Genomic DNA, 13,087 nt, shown 5'->3' with positions numbered 1-13,087 from the left:
TCGCACTTTTGTCATAGCCTTCTAACTTTGTCTCCTAATCACTGGGTTCTCTTCATTGCAAACGCCAACAACAAACAACAACAACAAAAACAAGTCACCAGATTAGTATTCTTGAATCCACTTTATTTCCCCACTCAAGAATCATCCATGGCTCCCCACTGGATATTGAGTCAAGTTAAAACTCCTTAGGCTTCCAAAAAATAGCAACTTCCCAATTTTCCAACATTTAGAATGGATAAATACACTGTGGTATATTCGTAAGAATGAACTAGTGCTATATGTATCATGGATGAATCTCAGACACGTATTGAGTATACGAAAAGATACAAAAGTATGATTCCACTAATATGAAATTCAAAAACAAAACAACTCTGTTGCGACAGAGGTCAGAATAGTAGTTACTTTTGGTTGGAGGTGACACATGAGGGAGCCTTCTGGGATGTTGGAAATGCTCTATGTATTGAACTGGGTAGTGGTTACATAAATGTATACCTAAAAAAATTCACTAATCTGTATCCTTAAGATTTGAGCACTTTATAAAAGTTATTTATAATTTTTTTTTTCAGTGAGGAAGATTGGCTCTGAGCTAACACCTGTGCCAGTCTTCCTCCATTTTTGTATGTGGGATGCCGCCACGGTATGGCTTGATGAGCAGTGCATAGGTCCGTGCCCGTGATCCAAACCAGTGAACCCCGGGCTGCCGAAGCAAAGCACAAACTTAACCACTACGCCACTGGGCTGGCCCCTAAATAAATTTTTTTTAACTAGTTTAGTCTGGATTTTCAGATGTTTTATATCTACTTTACAGCTTTATTTCCCTCCATTCATGAGCATGAGCCCTAAATTCCAGCTAATCTAGACCACTAACCCCTAAACATATCCAGAACTTTTCTCACTGTCAGCCAACCCTCATCATCTTACTACTATAATCCTATTTATCCTTCATGGTCTAAACTACACACCAATTCCTCCACAAAGTCAAACTGGTAATAGCACTTCCATCATAGACAGATGTGTACACATTTTTGTCCCTGGATAAACTCCTGAAGAACATGAACCATATCATATGTACACACGTATCCTTCACATTGCCTACCATGGAACCTTGCACGCAGTAGTAAGTACAGAAAAATATTCCCTGAGTGAATTAATTCTGGCAGTCCATCAAAAGCACCCTTCAATCTAACCCCTCCTTCTCAAACCCATCCATCACTGCCTCCACTTACAATTCATTCCTCAGTTTACATATTTAATCATTCAACAAATAACTGAGAGCTACTATATGCAAGACACTAGAACTACCTACTCTAACGTAGGTAAACTAAACTACCCAAAAACATAATTCAGTTTCAGCTGCTGCCATTTGAATCCTTCCACAACTCTACATTTCCAGTCATCTTTCCCTCCTCTCTCCATCCAATCACATTCCATACCCTCATTTCTAACCCTGCTGCTATTAAACTAATTCAAGCCCTTCTTGGTTCCTCCAGGAGCCTCCTAACTGGCCTTCTCACCTCCGATCTTACTCCACACCGCCACACTGCCCCCCATCTATTCCATATCGTATAGCTATTGTCAGATTAAGTTATCTAATATACAGTCTTTGATTCAATTCTCTACTCAAAAAAATCCAATAGCTATAATGATATTTGTTAACTTATTTTAATCCTATGTTAACACACTTTAATCCTCAAATCTTTGCAACAACCCTTGCAGGAAGGAATGATGATTATCAATTTCCTGATGAGAAAACTGAGTCTAAGAAAGGAAGCAATTCTCTCCATAATCATAGCGCTGGTAAACCGAAGGGCCAAGACTAAAACCTAGCTTCTGTTTGCTTACTAAGCACAACATTACGTTATATCAAATACAAACTACTTAGCTTTCAAGGCCATCCATTTTCTACCCAACCCCAACTGACTCTTCCCACCTTATATCATATTATGCCCCATTCATGAACTATTTCTGTGTTCCAAACTACAGGTTGTGACCAATTACTTAGTTAATAGTGAAACCAGTTTAATAAGTGAAGCCATCTTTTTTCTTTTCAGCCAAACAGAATAGAACAGAAAACATCTGAGTGTATCCAATATGGTAAGGACAGTTACTGTAATTGAAACTTTCTGTTTTATACACACATACAAACACTCACATATGCATATATTAGTTGAAGATGTGACATGCATTTCTTACCGTGGGTCACAGTAAAAAAAATTAAAAACTAACTCACTATTCCCCACATATCCTTGGCTTCTCACCTCCAAGCCTTTGCTTTTGCTAATGCCTCAGGTTGGAATGCTCTCTTTCCAGTAATTTCTGCCAGTCAGAATCCTATCCACCCCTTCAAAGACGAGCTAAAATGCCAGTTCCATGCCACTAAATGCAGTCCCAGGTTTTCCCCTGGTCAAATGTTTTTTCCTACCTTTTAACTTCAGTTACATTTGGTATTTTTCTTATGATACATTTGTGATCATGATGTAGTTACTTGTGCACAAGTCCAGCTCCTCTATTAGAAATCCCAAAGCATTTATTCTTGACTATATCTCACAATGCTTTCGCATATAACAAATGTGCATTATCTGTTGAATAAAGAAAACTCATCTCATCATTTTCTGAAACCTTGGATATAAATCAACATAATTTCTACTACATTCCTAACTTCTGTTAACTCTCATCCTTCAAATAGTCTTACTATCTTCCTCCCCAAAACAGCCATTTCAAATAATCTTCTTTACCTTCAATCTTCTCTTGCTTTCCTCTAAACATAACCTGTCACATATCAATCTTTTTCGTCTTCCAGAATCATACTTTCCACCGGATAACACCTTTCCCTCTCCATCTGCTTATCTTCCACTTTATTTCTAGGTCTCTAACATCCATAATGATAGATCTTATATTCTTTAAACAAATTTTTCTCTTCAACTAGACTTCCTCAACCATTTCAATTCACTTATAGTGTATGTATTTTTGTCAGCCCCATTAAATCCTTTGTAGAAAAAGGCAGGTTATGAATAAATAAACTGAAACAAACAGAAAACATACAGATAATTTAAATCTCCTAAATTGTCTCAGATACTTTCTCATTCATTCATTTATTCAACAAGCATCTGTCTACTGGATATATGCCCTCAATTCTCTGTCTATTCTATTCTGTAATTCAGAAAGCAGCTTTGAGAAAAGCATGCAGGAAAATGCCAGGGTAACAGAGCCAAGTTGACTCATGCTTTTCACTAACAGAGACCAAGTAATTTGTGGGGTACAGGCTCAAAAAAGGAAAAACTAAAAGTTACACTAGACATATATAGAAATAGATCCCCTAGTTGCTCCAGGGGGCTCAAAATCTACTCAGCAAAGGTGAATTTGAAAAAGGAACCAGTAGGGGTACCTAAAATGAAATAGACAGAAAGCATTCAGACAAAAATAGATCCAGACTCTAGGTTCACTCTAGGGCTGCAAGAGAAATTTGGAGCAATTTAGTTCCTCTCCTGAGATCCCTAAGGAATTCTTTCAAATATCTAAGCTGAAGAATGGTACACTTAAATCCTTTCCCTAAACCTTAGCCAATATTCATTTCTCCATTCTCTGAACTCTTTCAGTACTTACTGTCTGTAAAACTCATTTGGGAACTTAATCATAAACTATCTTGTTCACGGTAATGAAACAGTTAACAAACATACCCAGAATTTATCTACATATTAAAATCAGTGTGGTCCTCTTTAAAAGAGTTACCTTAGGGGGCTACTATTTACTCATTTATTCACTCCATCCATCCAGTCATCTGACGCACTTAACCAATACTCCTCTAGTGCCTAACCAACTACAAGCGAAGCTATCACCACTGTCCAAAACATTTCCGACTGCCTCTTTGGGAGTGTTTTCCAAAGTCAGTTAATAAGTCAACCAAGAAAATCATTTCCATTTCTGTGACTAACTGAATTTAAACCAAAACTATTCTTCATTCACTCTACTTGATATCGACAGATCTTCAGCATTTCTAAAAACCAAATCTTTCAAATTGAAAAGATTTGTCACCAATGAGACTATTCAGAATAACATTACGCCTTGTATTATTTGTAACTGTGCCATTATGGAGGGATTTATGAACTCCTCCATAAAAGGAGGAGGGAAAAGAGGAAAGGGACTATGATTTACTCACCTTTATAGGCATCCCCTCCCAACAGCACACAATAGGTACTCAATAAATAGGTAAACAGTTCAGAAGGTGCTAGAGGCTCAGAACGTGTTCCAAAAAAGTTCTGAACACTACTGCTAAAAATAAGTACCAAATACATAAATTCTCATCTGGAGGTATACTTTTGATATTTGTTTTAAAAAATCCATTTTCTGAATTCTTACACTGTTGCTGAATTACTTCACAACTGTCTTTCTCCCTCTAAAAGAATATAAATGAGGGAAGAAACTTCATCTAACACTTTTTTATTATCCTAAAAATGAATTAAATCAAATCAGACAGATTCTTAAAACAGCCAAAAACTTCTAACCAGTAATTTCAGCCTGAGATTAAGAAAATCCAAATTAAAGCAGCCCCCAGCTCCAGACCAGATTTACTCAGATTAAACTAGCCTCAGATTAGAAGAGAAGCTTTGGTCCCACCCCTTTGATGTTTCTGCAGGAATGTTATAGTTCCATTTTAATCCATTCTGTCTTCTTCCTTTAAATCCAAAGGCCTTCCTCCATCAGATATCCCTTTTGTCCTTCACCCTCTCAAAAACATACACATACATACAATTTTGTCTATAATACCCCCAGAGCGCTCTCAGAAAGTTCACACAGTGCCACTATTATCACTAACAGTGAACACTACTTTCCATCAGTCATTCAACAGGTATTTAAGTACTTAAGAATGAAGCTGTTGTGAGTTTCCCCAGAGATTACAGAAAGTTTCAGCTCCAGAGCAGGTTACAATCCAGCCACCATTTGCAAAACAAAGAGAGAATAATTCCCATAAGCAAATACAAGATTTAGCAGTACATAATCTACATGTGAATGCTGTTCTTATGCAAAGTAAGGAAGATTCTCAAGAGATGGGGCTACTTAAACAAGACTTCCGAAAAGAAGGGGAGCAAGATCTTTCTATTCGCCCCATATCTGTCATGCTGACTTGGTGATGTTGCGCCTCATACACAAACTCCAAAAGTGCCAATATCTTATGAATCTATCTTAATATATGAGCAGCACAGTTTTTTCTACCATATTCTCCACATACTAGTGGTTTAAATATGCTAATTTTCTTATAACTGCCACAAATCTCAGTCTCATCAGTGTAACTTAAATCTCCTTCTCATCAACTATATCCAAACGTCCCCAGAATTCTTTACCTTTTCTTCAGCCTCCTAAAAAATTGTCACCACCTCCATCATACCTTGTCCCTCACCCTCCTCCCTCGCTTTACCACATTTCCCCATCCCTCCCTCCCTCCTCCACAAAGAAGAAACACATAGCTGCATCAATCCATTCCTTCCTAAAAACATAAGAATTGATATAGAAGCCTGGAAAGGACAATCAAGGGTCATTTTAATCCATGCCCAGATTCCCCACACTAAAACTCTCCAGAAAACTGTCAAAGAATACTGCACAGTTGACCTGGTAACTAATTCCAAGATGAACAACTATCACTGCCAAGCAACAACTCCTCATCTCTAACTAGCAACCCTTATATTGCAAAGATGCTGTTTCCTATAACTTGGTCTTTCTTAGAGGTCCATCCATCTAACTCCCTTTTATCATCTCACTCGGTATTTCCAGTCTAATTTTAAAGACTTTCTCACTTCAAGAAAGCCGTTCCTAATCTAAAGCCTCATCTAACATAGTGGGGAAGTCAAGAGATACAGCCTAAGGTTGTTGGACTCTAAAATCAAGGTTTAAGTATATTACTTAAAGATACAAAGACGTCGAATAAAAAAGCTAAAATAACTTTCAAAGCTTGGAAAGGAGAAAGAGGATAATGTCAGTGACACAAATCCTTTCCATTCACAGTAAGAAGTCTTTTGACTCCTTCATAACGTCATTTTGATCAATTAAGAAATAACACATACATATTACTTGGAGACCTGGAGAAAAGCATGATAAGAACTACTAAAATTAATGCTTAGAAGTAGTAGCGTCTGGAAAGTGGGACTGCAATGGACAGGTGAGACAGGGCTTACTGATTTTCATTATAAGTTCCCTCAGGACAATTTTATTTTTTAATTATGTGCATGTGTTATTTCATAATAACTTAAAGGGGGGGGAAACAATAATGACATACTATATTTAAGTCCATTAACTTACAAAAATTAAAAGAACTGATAATATACAGTGCGTGTGAGGGGGAGGAAAAGAGGCTCTCACATACTACAATAACAAGAAAAATGGGTACGTCACACCAAGTAATATATTGAAGCCCTTAAAAAGAATGAGTAAATCTAAATGTACTGACAAAGTTTTCCAAATGTTTTTAATAATCCTGAGTCATTTCTATAAGAAAAATTTTAATGAAAGCCCCTCTCCGATCTTATGTTAAATTATCCTCCTCCTTTAGAGATATTTGCTAAATGAATGAATGACTCAATTTCCCATCCCTCTCCCAAATTTCTTTCCATCTTCTCCATCATTAACCCCTCCACCCTCTAGTTCCATAGAAAGATTTTTCATACTACCCTCTCCTCAGATGAATGTAATATGTAGAGCCTGTCTTAATAACAAAAGGTGAATAATTTTCAGGTAAATTTTAAAAGCATGGTTCTGGCCCAGAGTTCCCTCTTGGAAATCAGGTCTGATGTGAGCTCAGCAAATCCAATAGGCCTTGGTTTATTTCCTGATATGGAAATGCTAATGCTCCCTCTAACCTGGCTCTAGAATCATCCAGTCCCTTCAGGTTCCCCTAGACCTCAAGATAAGCAGTGCTGACCTCCTTGCAACCTAAGACTAAAACAGATATTCCAGATCCTCCATTCTGCAGGCCCACACCTTGTAGGCTGATGCATTTTCTTCAATGCCATCATGTCTCAATGAGGGTGTATCAGGAACTGAGAAAGGCAAAAGGTCTCCCACCAGCCCGAGTTAACAGAATCAATCCAGTCAATTAGATTAATTTGAGCCACAACTGGAGCCTCCAAAGAAGGGCCACCATGAATGAACCCTCCCCACACCACTAATTATAACTGTGTACTGCAACCCAGGCTGAATAATACAGCATCAGCTCTCCTGGACCAGATAACTGGACAGTGAAGAAGCAAACCGCCAAGTCAAGTAATTTCCATCCCAGCATGTGCCAGTGTAGTGTTAGTCCGGCCTCTACTAAGTGCAAATTTGCTAAAATCGAAACTCCGTGGCATAAAGAATCCCTGTAGGCCAGGTCTTTTTCTTAGAGTCTGTTACAGACGTTCTCGTATTCACTGGTGCACGTCTAAAATGCCTCAGACCAAACCACAGACTAAGGTCTAATTCTCAGTGACCCCAACCACTGCCGGGATCCCCACTTACCAGATGTCATCTACAGAAGAGCCCGAACAGGTTCGGAACTAGGCCATCCTGGCCCATCTGGAATAACTCTTTAGTCCTTGGGCCAACATTTATTAATTCTACTACATCTGTCTATTCTATCATGCATTCTCTTCATAGTCTCTAGTACTGAGCACTCCCTCTCGCTGCAAACGCTATCCCTTCTATTCACGGAAACTCCTCTCTTCTTTCCTTTCCTTAGAAACGCTTCAGTTCTTTCCATAACGAAATACCTCATGTATCTGCACAATGAACACCCCCCGGAATCCTCAAGACTCCTCCACAGCCACCCCCTGCATTCCTCCACCTATCCGGCATCTTTCCCTCCGGCCTCTCTCCCTGCACACGCTCCCACTACGTTTCCTGCAAGGATTCCCTTTTCTCCAACCCCTGCCCTTCCCTCCTCTCAAAGAACACACTCCGGCAGCAACAGTGACTGAGGCCTGCGGTGCATAAAGCACTGCACCAGGCACGGTGGACAGAGCCCTGGAGTCTCCCCAGCCCTTTCACACCCACACCCAGCACCCTCTGGCCTCCCCGTGCAAACATCCCACCTCCTTCCCTGCCCCTGACACCCCCCCCTCAGGCCTCCGAGGCCGCCCGCTCGCCTCCGCCACCCCCGTCATTATCCTTTCTCAACCCCCCAACCCACCCTCCGCGCCCTGCTTCCTCCCGTCCCCAGCCCTCTCCCGCATTTCCCTCGGCCTCGGCCGGCCCCCGGGCCACCCCCCGCCTCGCCACGGCTCGCTCCCCCCGGGGTCAGGCCGTTACCGCCGCGCGCTCCCCCCGCGCGCCGCCCCCTCCCCCTCCCCCGCCCTCCCCCGGGCCCCGGCCTGCCAGGCCGAGCGCTTTACCGCGGGCGGGCGCCGAGTCGCGCGGTCACCGACTGCAGGCGGCGGCAGCTCCAGCCTTTCTAGGGGCCTTGAGAGGAGGGGAAGGGGGGAGGGGGGAGAACTTTTGCTGTGGCAGCTTCGGCAACAGCTCCCACCCCTGCGCCTTTCTCCTCTTCCTCCCCCTCCTCCTCCTCCTCCTCTTCCTCCTTCTCTTCCTCCTCCCAGGGCAGTAGAGACGCAGACATGCCGCGGCTAGAGCGCCGCCGCGGTCGCCGCCACTGCCGGCGCGGTGCATTGTGGGAAGCCCCGCACACGGGAAGCGCTCGGCGGCGCCGGCCCTCCCTGGCGCGGACCCGGCTGGGAAGACCCAGCGTGGCTCCGATTCCGGCGCCTGCGTGTCACCAGCTCGGCGTGGCCGGGGAAGCTGGCCGCGAGCTGCGGGTCCCTCGGGCTGGGCCTGGGAGGAACGCAGGTTGAAAAAGATCGGAACTGAGGAAATCTCTTTGCGGGGGGGGGGGGGGGGGGGTCCCTCTACAGCCTTAATCAGTGCCTAGCGCCCTGAGAGCGGCGGAGGACTCGGGGGTCGCGAGCGCTGCAGGCCCTGGGGAAGGGAAGGGGCGGGGACCTAGGTGAAAGGTTATCGGCCGGAATTTCTTGGTTTTTTTCGTTTTTCCTCTCTTACCTAGCCCCCTCCCCTCCACCTCCAGTTGTTGGCCTCTAGCACCCCAAATGCCACCTTTTCCGGAAGCGGCAGCCCCGCGCCCTTGAAACTAGCAAACCCTGTTAGTGTCTGCAGAGTGTGGGTATAGAGAACTATGAAGAGCTGCCGATCTGGACACTGTTGGGCAAGGTGTTACGTGGTATTTCCCCGCTCGCTTCACCTGAGGCCCAACCCTTCTCGGTCTACTGGGCAAAGACTTGGTAATGATCTCTGTAGAGCTGGAATTGCACACTTCTGTCTCATCCCTTGGAGTCCCTTTAAGTTACCTTAGCCAAGTTGTGCCTTCAGTCAACTGACATTAGGCGCCCTGAGGTGCTGGTGCATACTGCGATGGTTTACAATTACTCATCTTTGTGTCCCCACTCTAGCTCAAAGTCTGCCATGTAACCTAAAAGATGCTCAGTGAATGCTGAGTGATTAGGAGCATCAGAAATTTGCCATGGGATGAAACACCTTCATTAGGATTTCTTCCTAAGTGTCTGAAGATTTATTCAGCGTCTCTCAACAATACTTGAACATAACCTCTGAGAGGAGAGGAAAAGGAAAGGCGTTAAAATATCTATAGTATAAGCATTTCTAGAGTTCTCCTTCCCTTGTCCACACCCACCTTCCCACCCCTTGCCAATGGAATGTTCATTTGAATAGTGCTTTTTGGCTAAACTCCAAACCCTGGCATTATGCACTTGTGATGGCACTGAATTAGATTAGCGTCTGCAAGGTTAATGTTCCCCCAGGCATTAACCTTAGTAAATCGTGATGCCTGTTTAGAAATAGCTGAGGGCCAGAGGTTCAGCTTAATTTAGACACAGGTAACTAAAAAGAGCAAGGATGAGCCACAGCTCCAGGATCGACTCTCCATGCGTTTTCTCCATCAAAAAATATAAATTTTAATAGGTGACAGTGCATATTCTGAATGCTAATTGCAAAAAAACAGTGATACAAGCTAGAGCAAGAGACAGTTATCTGGAGGACAGCCTTCTGGCAGCTTCTAGCATCTGCAATGGCATCAAATTCAGATGTTAAAATAAAAAACACCTCTGACAGCAAAGAAACAGACTCAATATTAAGTAATAGGAAAACTAATAACTGAAAAGGTTTGAGGTTCTGGAAATTACACCCAATGGGCTAAGATTGATTGGTTTGCCATTAGGAATAGATCTAGTTCTCTACTCAGCACCATAACTAAGAAGCAATAGAGAAACAAAATAAAGAGCAGAAGTGATGACAGGGAGCAAGTTTAAGCATTTTGTAGGTTAAACTCCTGGAAATATTTCTAAGCCGCGGGTTGCCTCTCCATGCTCTTTTTGCTCATCTTCCCAAACACCAGCCTACTTTCAGTACACTTTCAGCCTACTTTGCTTTCCTGTGTTTTATAATTTTTTATTTTGAAATAATTTAGACTCACAAGAGTTGCAAAAATAGCACAAAGAGTCTCATTTACCCTTCACCCAGTTTCCCCCAATGGTGACATCTTACAAGGTTCTAGTAAGACAGCAAAACCAGGAAATTGACAATGGTACATTACCCTTAACTAGAGTACAGAATTTACTTGGTTTTCACATTTTTTTTAAACCTGCATTTATGTGTGTATGTGAATGTGTGTGCAATTTTATTCCATGTATAGATTCGTGTAACCATCACTACAACCAAAATATAGAACTATTCCATCACCACGGAAGAACTCCCTCATGCTTCCTTTTTGTATTCACAGATCCACCTCTTCATCCCACCCCCCTACTCCATCTCTGTCCCCTGGTAACCACTAACCTGTTTTCCATCTCTATAGTTTGTCATTTCAAGAATGTTATGTAAATGGAGTTACAGAGTTTGTAACCTTTTTGTTTTTTTGACTGGCACCTGAGCTAACATCTCCTTGCCAATCTTTTTCTCCTCCTTCTCCTCTTCTCTTTCTTCTCCTTCTCTCCTGCTCCTTCTCTCCTACTCCTTCACATTTTCTCCTTCTCCTTCTCTCCTTCTTCTCTCCTTCTCCTTCTCCCCAAAGCCCCCCAGTACATAGTTGTATATTTCTAGTTTTAGGTCCTTCTGGTTCTGCTATATGGGATGCTACTTCAGCATGGCTTGATGAGCAGTGGAAATGATGCAGGGTCGGTGAGCCAAGGAGTCGAAAGAAAGATTTCTTGGACTCTCAAGATCTGGCAGTAGTGCTCTTTTATTTAGAGAATGGTGTGGAATAGCATGGGGACAGGACCCATGGGCAGTCAGGCTGCTGCGTGGGGACAGGGCCCACGGGCAGGAGGAGCTGCTGCTGCTGCTGCTGGCATGGGGAGCTGCTGCTGCCGCGGGCATGGGGACAGGACCCATGGGCAGGCAGAGCTGGTGCGTGGGGACAGGACCCATGGGCAGTCAGAGCTGCTGCTGCTCCTTCTGCTGCCCTGAGTTGAGGGTTAGGGCTAATTTTATAAGCCATGGGTATGTGAGTTATCTCTTTACGAGACAAATGAAAGAATATGAAAAAAGTTAAAATGGTATCAGTGCAGGTGGGGTCTGGTTATTGGGTGATCCCATGACTTTTAGACAAGAATCAAATCGGATTAAGAAAAGGTCAGAAGCCACCACCCTAAATCAGTTACATGAGATTGCCAGACAGCAACCAACTTAAGTTCGTGCCTTCCCCATTAAGAGTTTCTAGGGACAAGGTCATCTCTCTTCTTCTTCCTGATACAGAGAGAGAGGCACCTTTTAGAGATAGAGATTTACCTTACAAATGTAAATGTGTCCCAACAAGGGCAAGTTCCATTCCCCAGAGCCTCCCTCCCTGTCCCAGTTTATCAAAAGCAATCAGCCCCAAACAGTCCCGATGCCAAAGAGACATATCCTGGGGTGGCCAATTTCAGGTCCCTACAAGGTCATCCCCCCTTCCTTCACAAATGCAAATATCTCTCAAAGAGCAAGCAAATTCCAGTCCTCAGAGCCTGCTTCTCATCTGCAGTTTTAAAAGTAACCAGCCTAAAATCCTCATCACTAGGTCTGTGCCCAGGATCCAAACTGGCGAAACCCTGGGCCACGGAAGCGGAGTGTGTGAACTTAAGCACTCAGCCATGGTGCCATCCCCAGTATGTAACCTTTTGAGATCAATGTTTTTACCTAAATATAATGCCTTGAGTTCCATCCAGGTTGTTGCAGGTATCAAACTTTCGTTCCTTTTTATTGCTGAGTAGTATTCCACTATATGGATGTACCCGGGTTTGTTCGTCCATTCCCCAGGTGAGGTACATTTGGACTGTTTCCAGTTTTTTTGCTGTTATGAATAGAACTATTATGAACATTTGTGTACAAGTTTTGTGTAAACTTAAGTTTTCATCTGTCTGGGATAAATGCCTAAGAGTATGATTGATGGGTCATATAGTAAGTGCATATTTAATTTTTTAAGAAAGTTCCAAACTTGGGGCTGGCCCCGTGGCCGAGTGGTTAAGTTCGCACGCTTCGCTGCAGGCGGCCCAGTGTTTCGTTAGTTCGAATCCTGGGCGCGGACATGGCACTGCTCATCAGACCACGCTGAGGCAGCGTCCCACATGCCACAACTAGAAGAACCCACAACGAAGAATACACAACTATGTACCGGGGGGCTTTGGGGAGAAAAAGGAAAAAAATAAAATCTTAAAAAAAAAAAAAAAAAAAAAGAAAGTTCCAAACTGTTTTCCACAGTGGCTGTATCATTTCACATTCCCACCAACAATATATGAGAGATCCAGTTTCCCCCCATCCTCATCAGCACTTGGTATTATCACTCTTTTTTATTTTAGCTATTTTAATAGGTATGCGGTGATATCTCATTGTGGTTCCTTCTCTTTTAAAAAGCGGTTCTCTCTCTACAAAACTGGCTCCTGAATAGGATGCATGCTATCTGTCTAACTCCTACTTTCCTTGATATTGTGGGGGAGGAAGACATTTGCTCTACTGGCTCTGGGTCCTTCTGGCCCGAAAGCTAGTTAAATTCACATGAGACAGAATAACAGGAGAAAATTAAACGAAACTTTGTGACATGTATACACAGGAGAAACTCAAGCAA

At 42.9% G+C, this 13,087-nt stretch overlaps 1 protein-coding gene across 8 annotated transcripts in view; it reads right to left on the bottom strand.

Annotated features, from left to right (window-relative positions):
* ZNF148 (zinc finger protein 148) overlaps positions 1-8,701 on the bottom strand; it is a 120,777-nt gene extending 112,076 nt beyond the window's left edge. For 4 of the 8 annotated variants that reach the window (XM_023623598.2, XM_070243644.1, XM_070243646.1 and 1 more), the window contains exon 1: positions 8,358-8,634. The gene's annotated coding sequence lies outside the window, so the exon portion shown is untranslated. Of the gene's footprint in view, positions 1-7,485; positions 8,223-8,357 lie in introns of those variants that run through there. The other 4 variants (XM_023623599.2, XM_070243645.1, XM_023623601.2 and 1 more) reach the window with 3 other exon arrangements.
* Between the last annotated feature and the right edge of the window lie 4,386 nt (positions 8,702-13,087).

This window comes from Equus caballus, chromosome 19 (genome assembly GCF_041296265.1).
Source record: "Equus caballus isolate H_3958 breed thoroughbred chromosome 19, TB-T2T, whole genome shotgun sequence".
NCBI lineage: Eukaryota > Metazoa > Chordata > Mammalia > Perissodactyla > Equidae > Equus > Equus caballus.
This window is presented reverse-complemented; position numbering and strand designations above follow the sequence as displayed.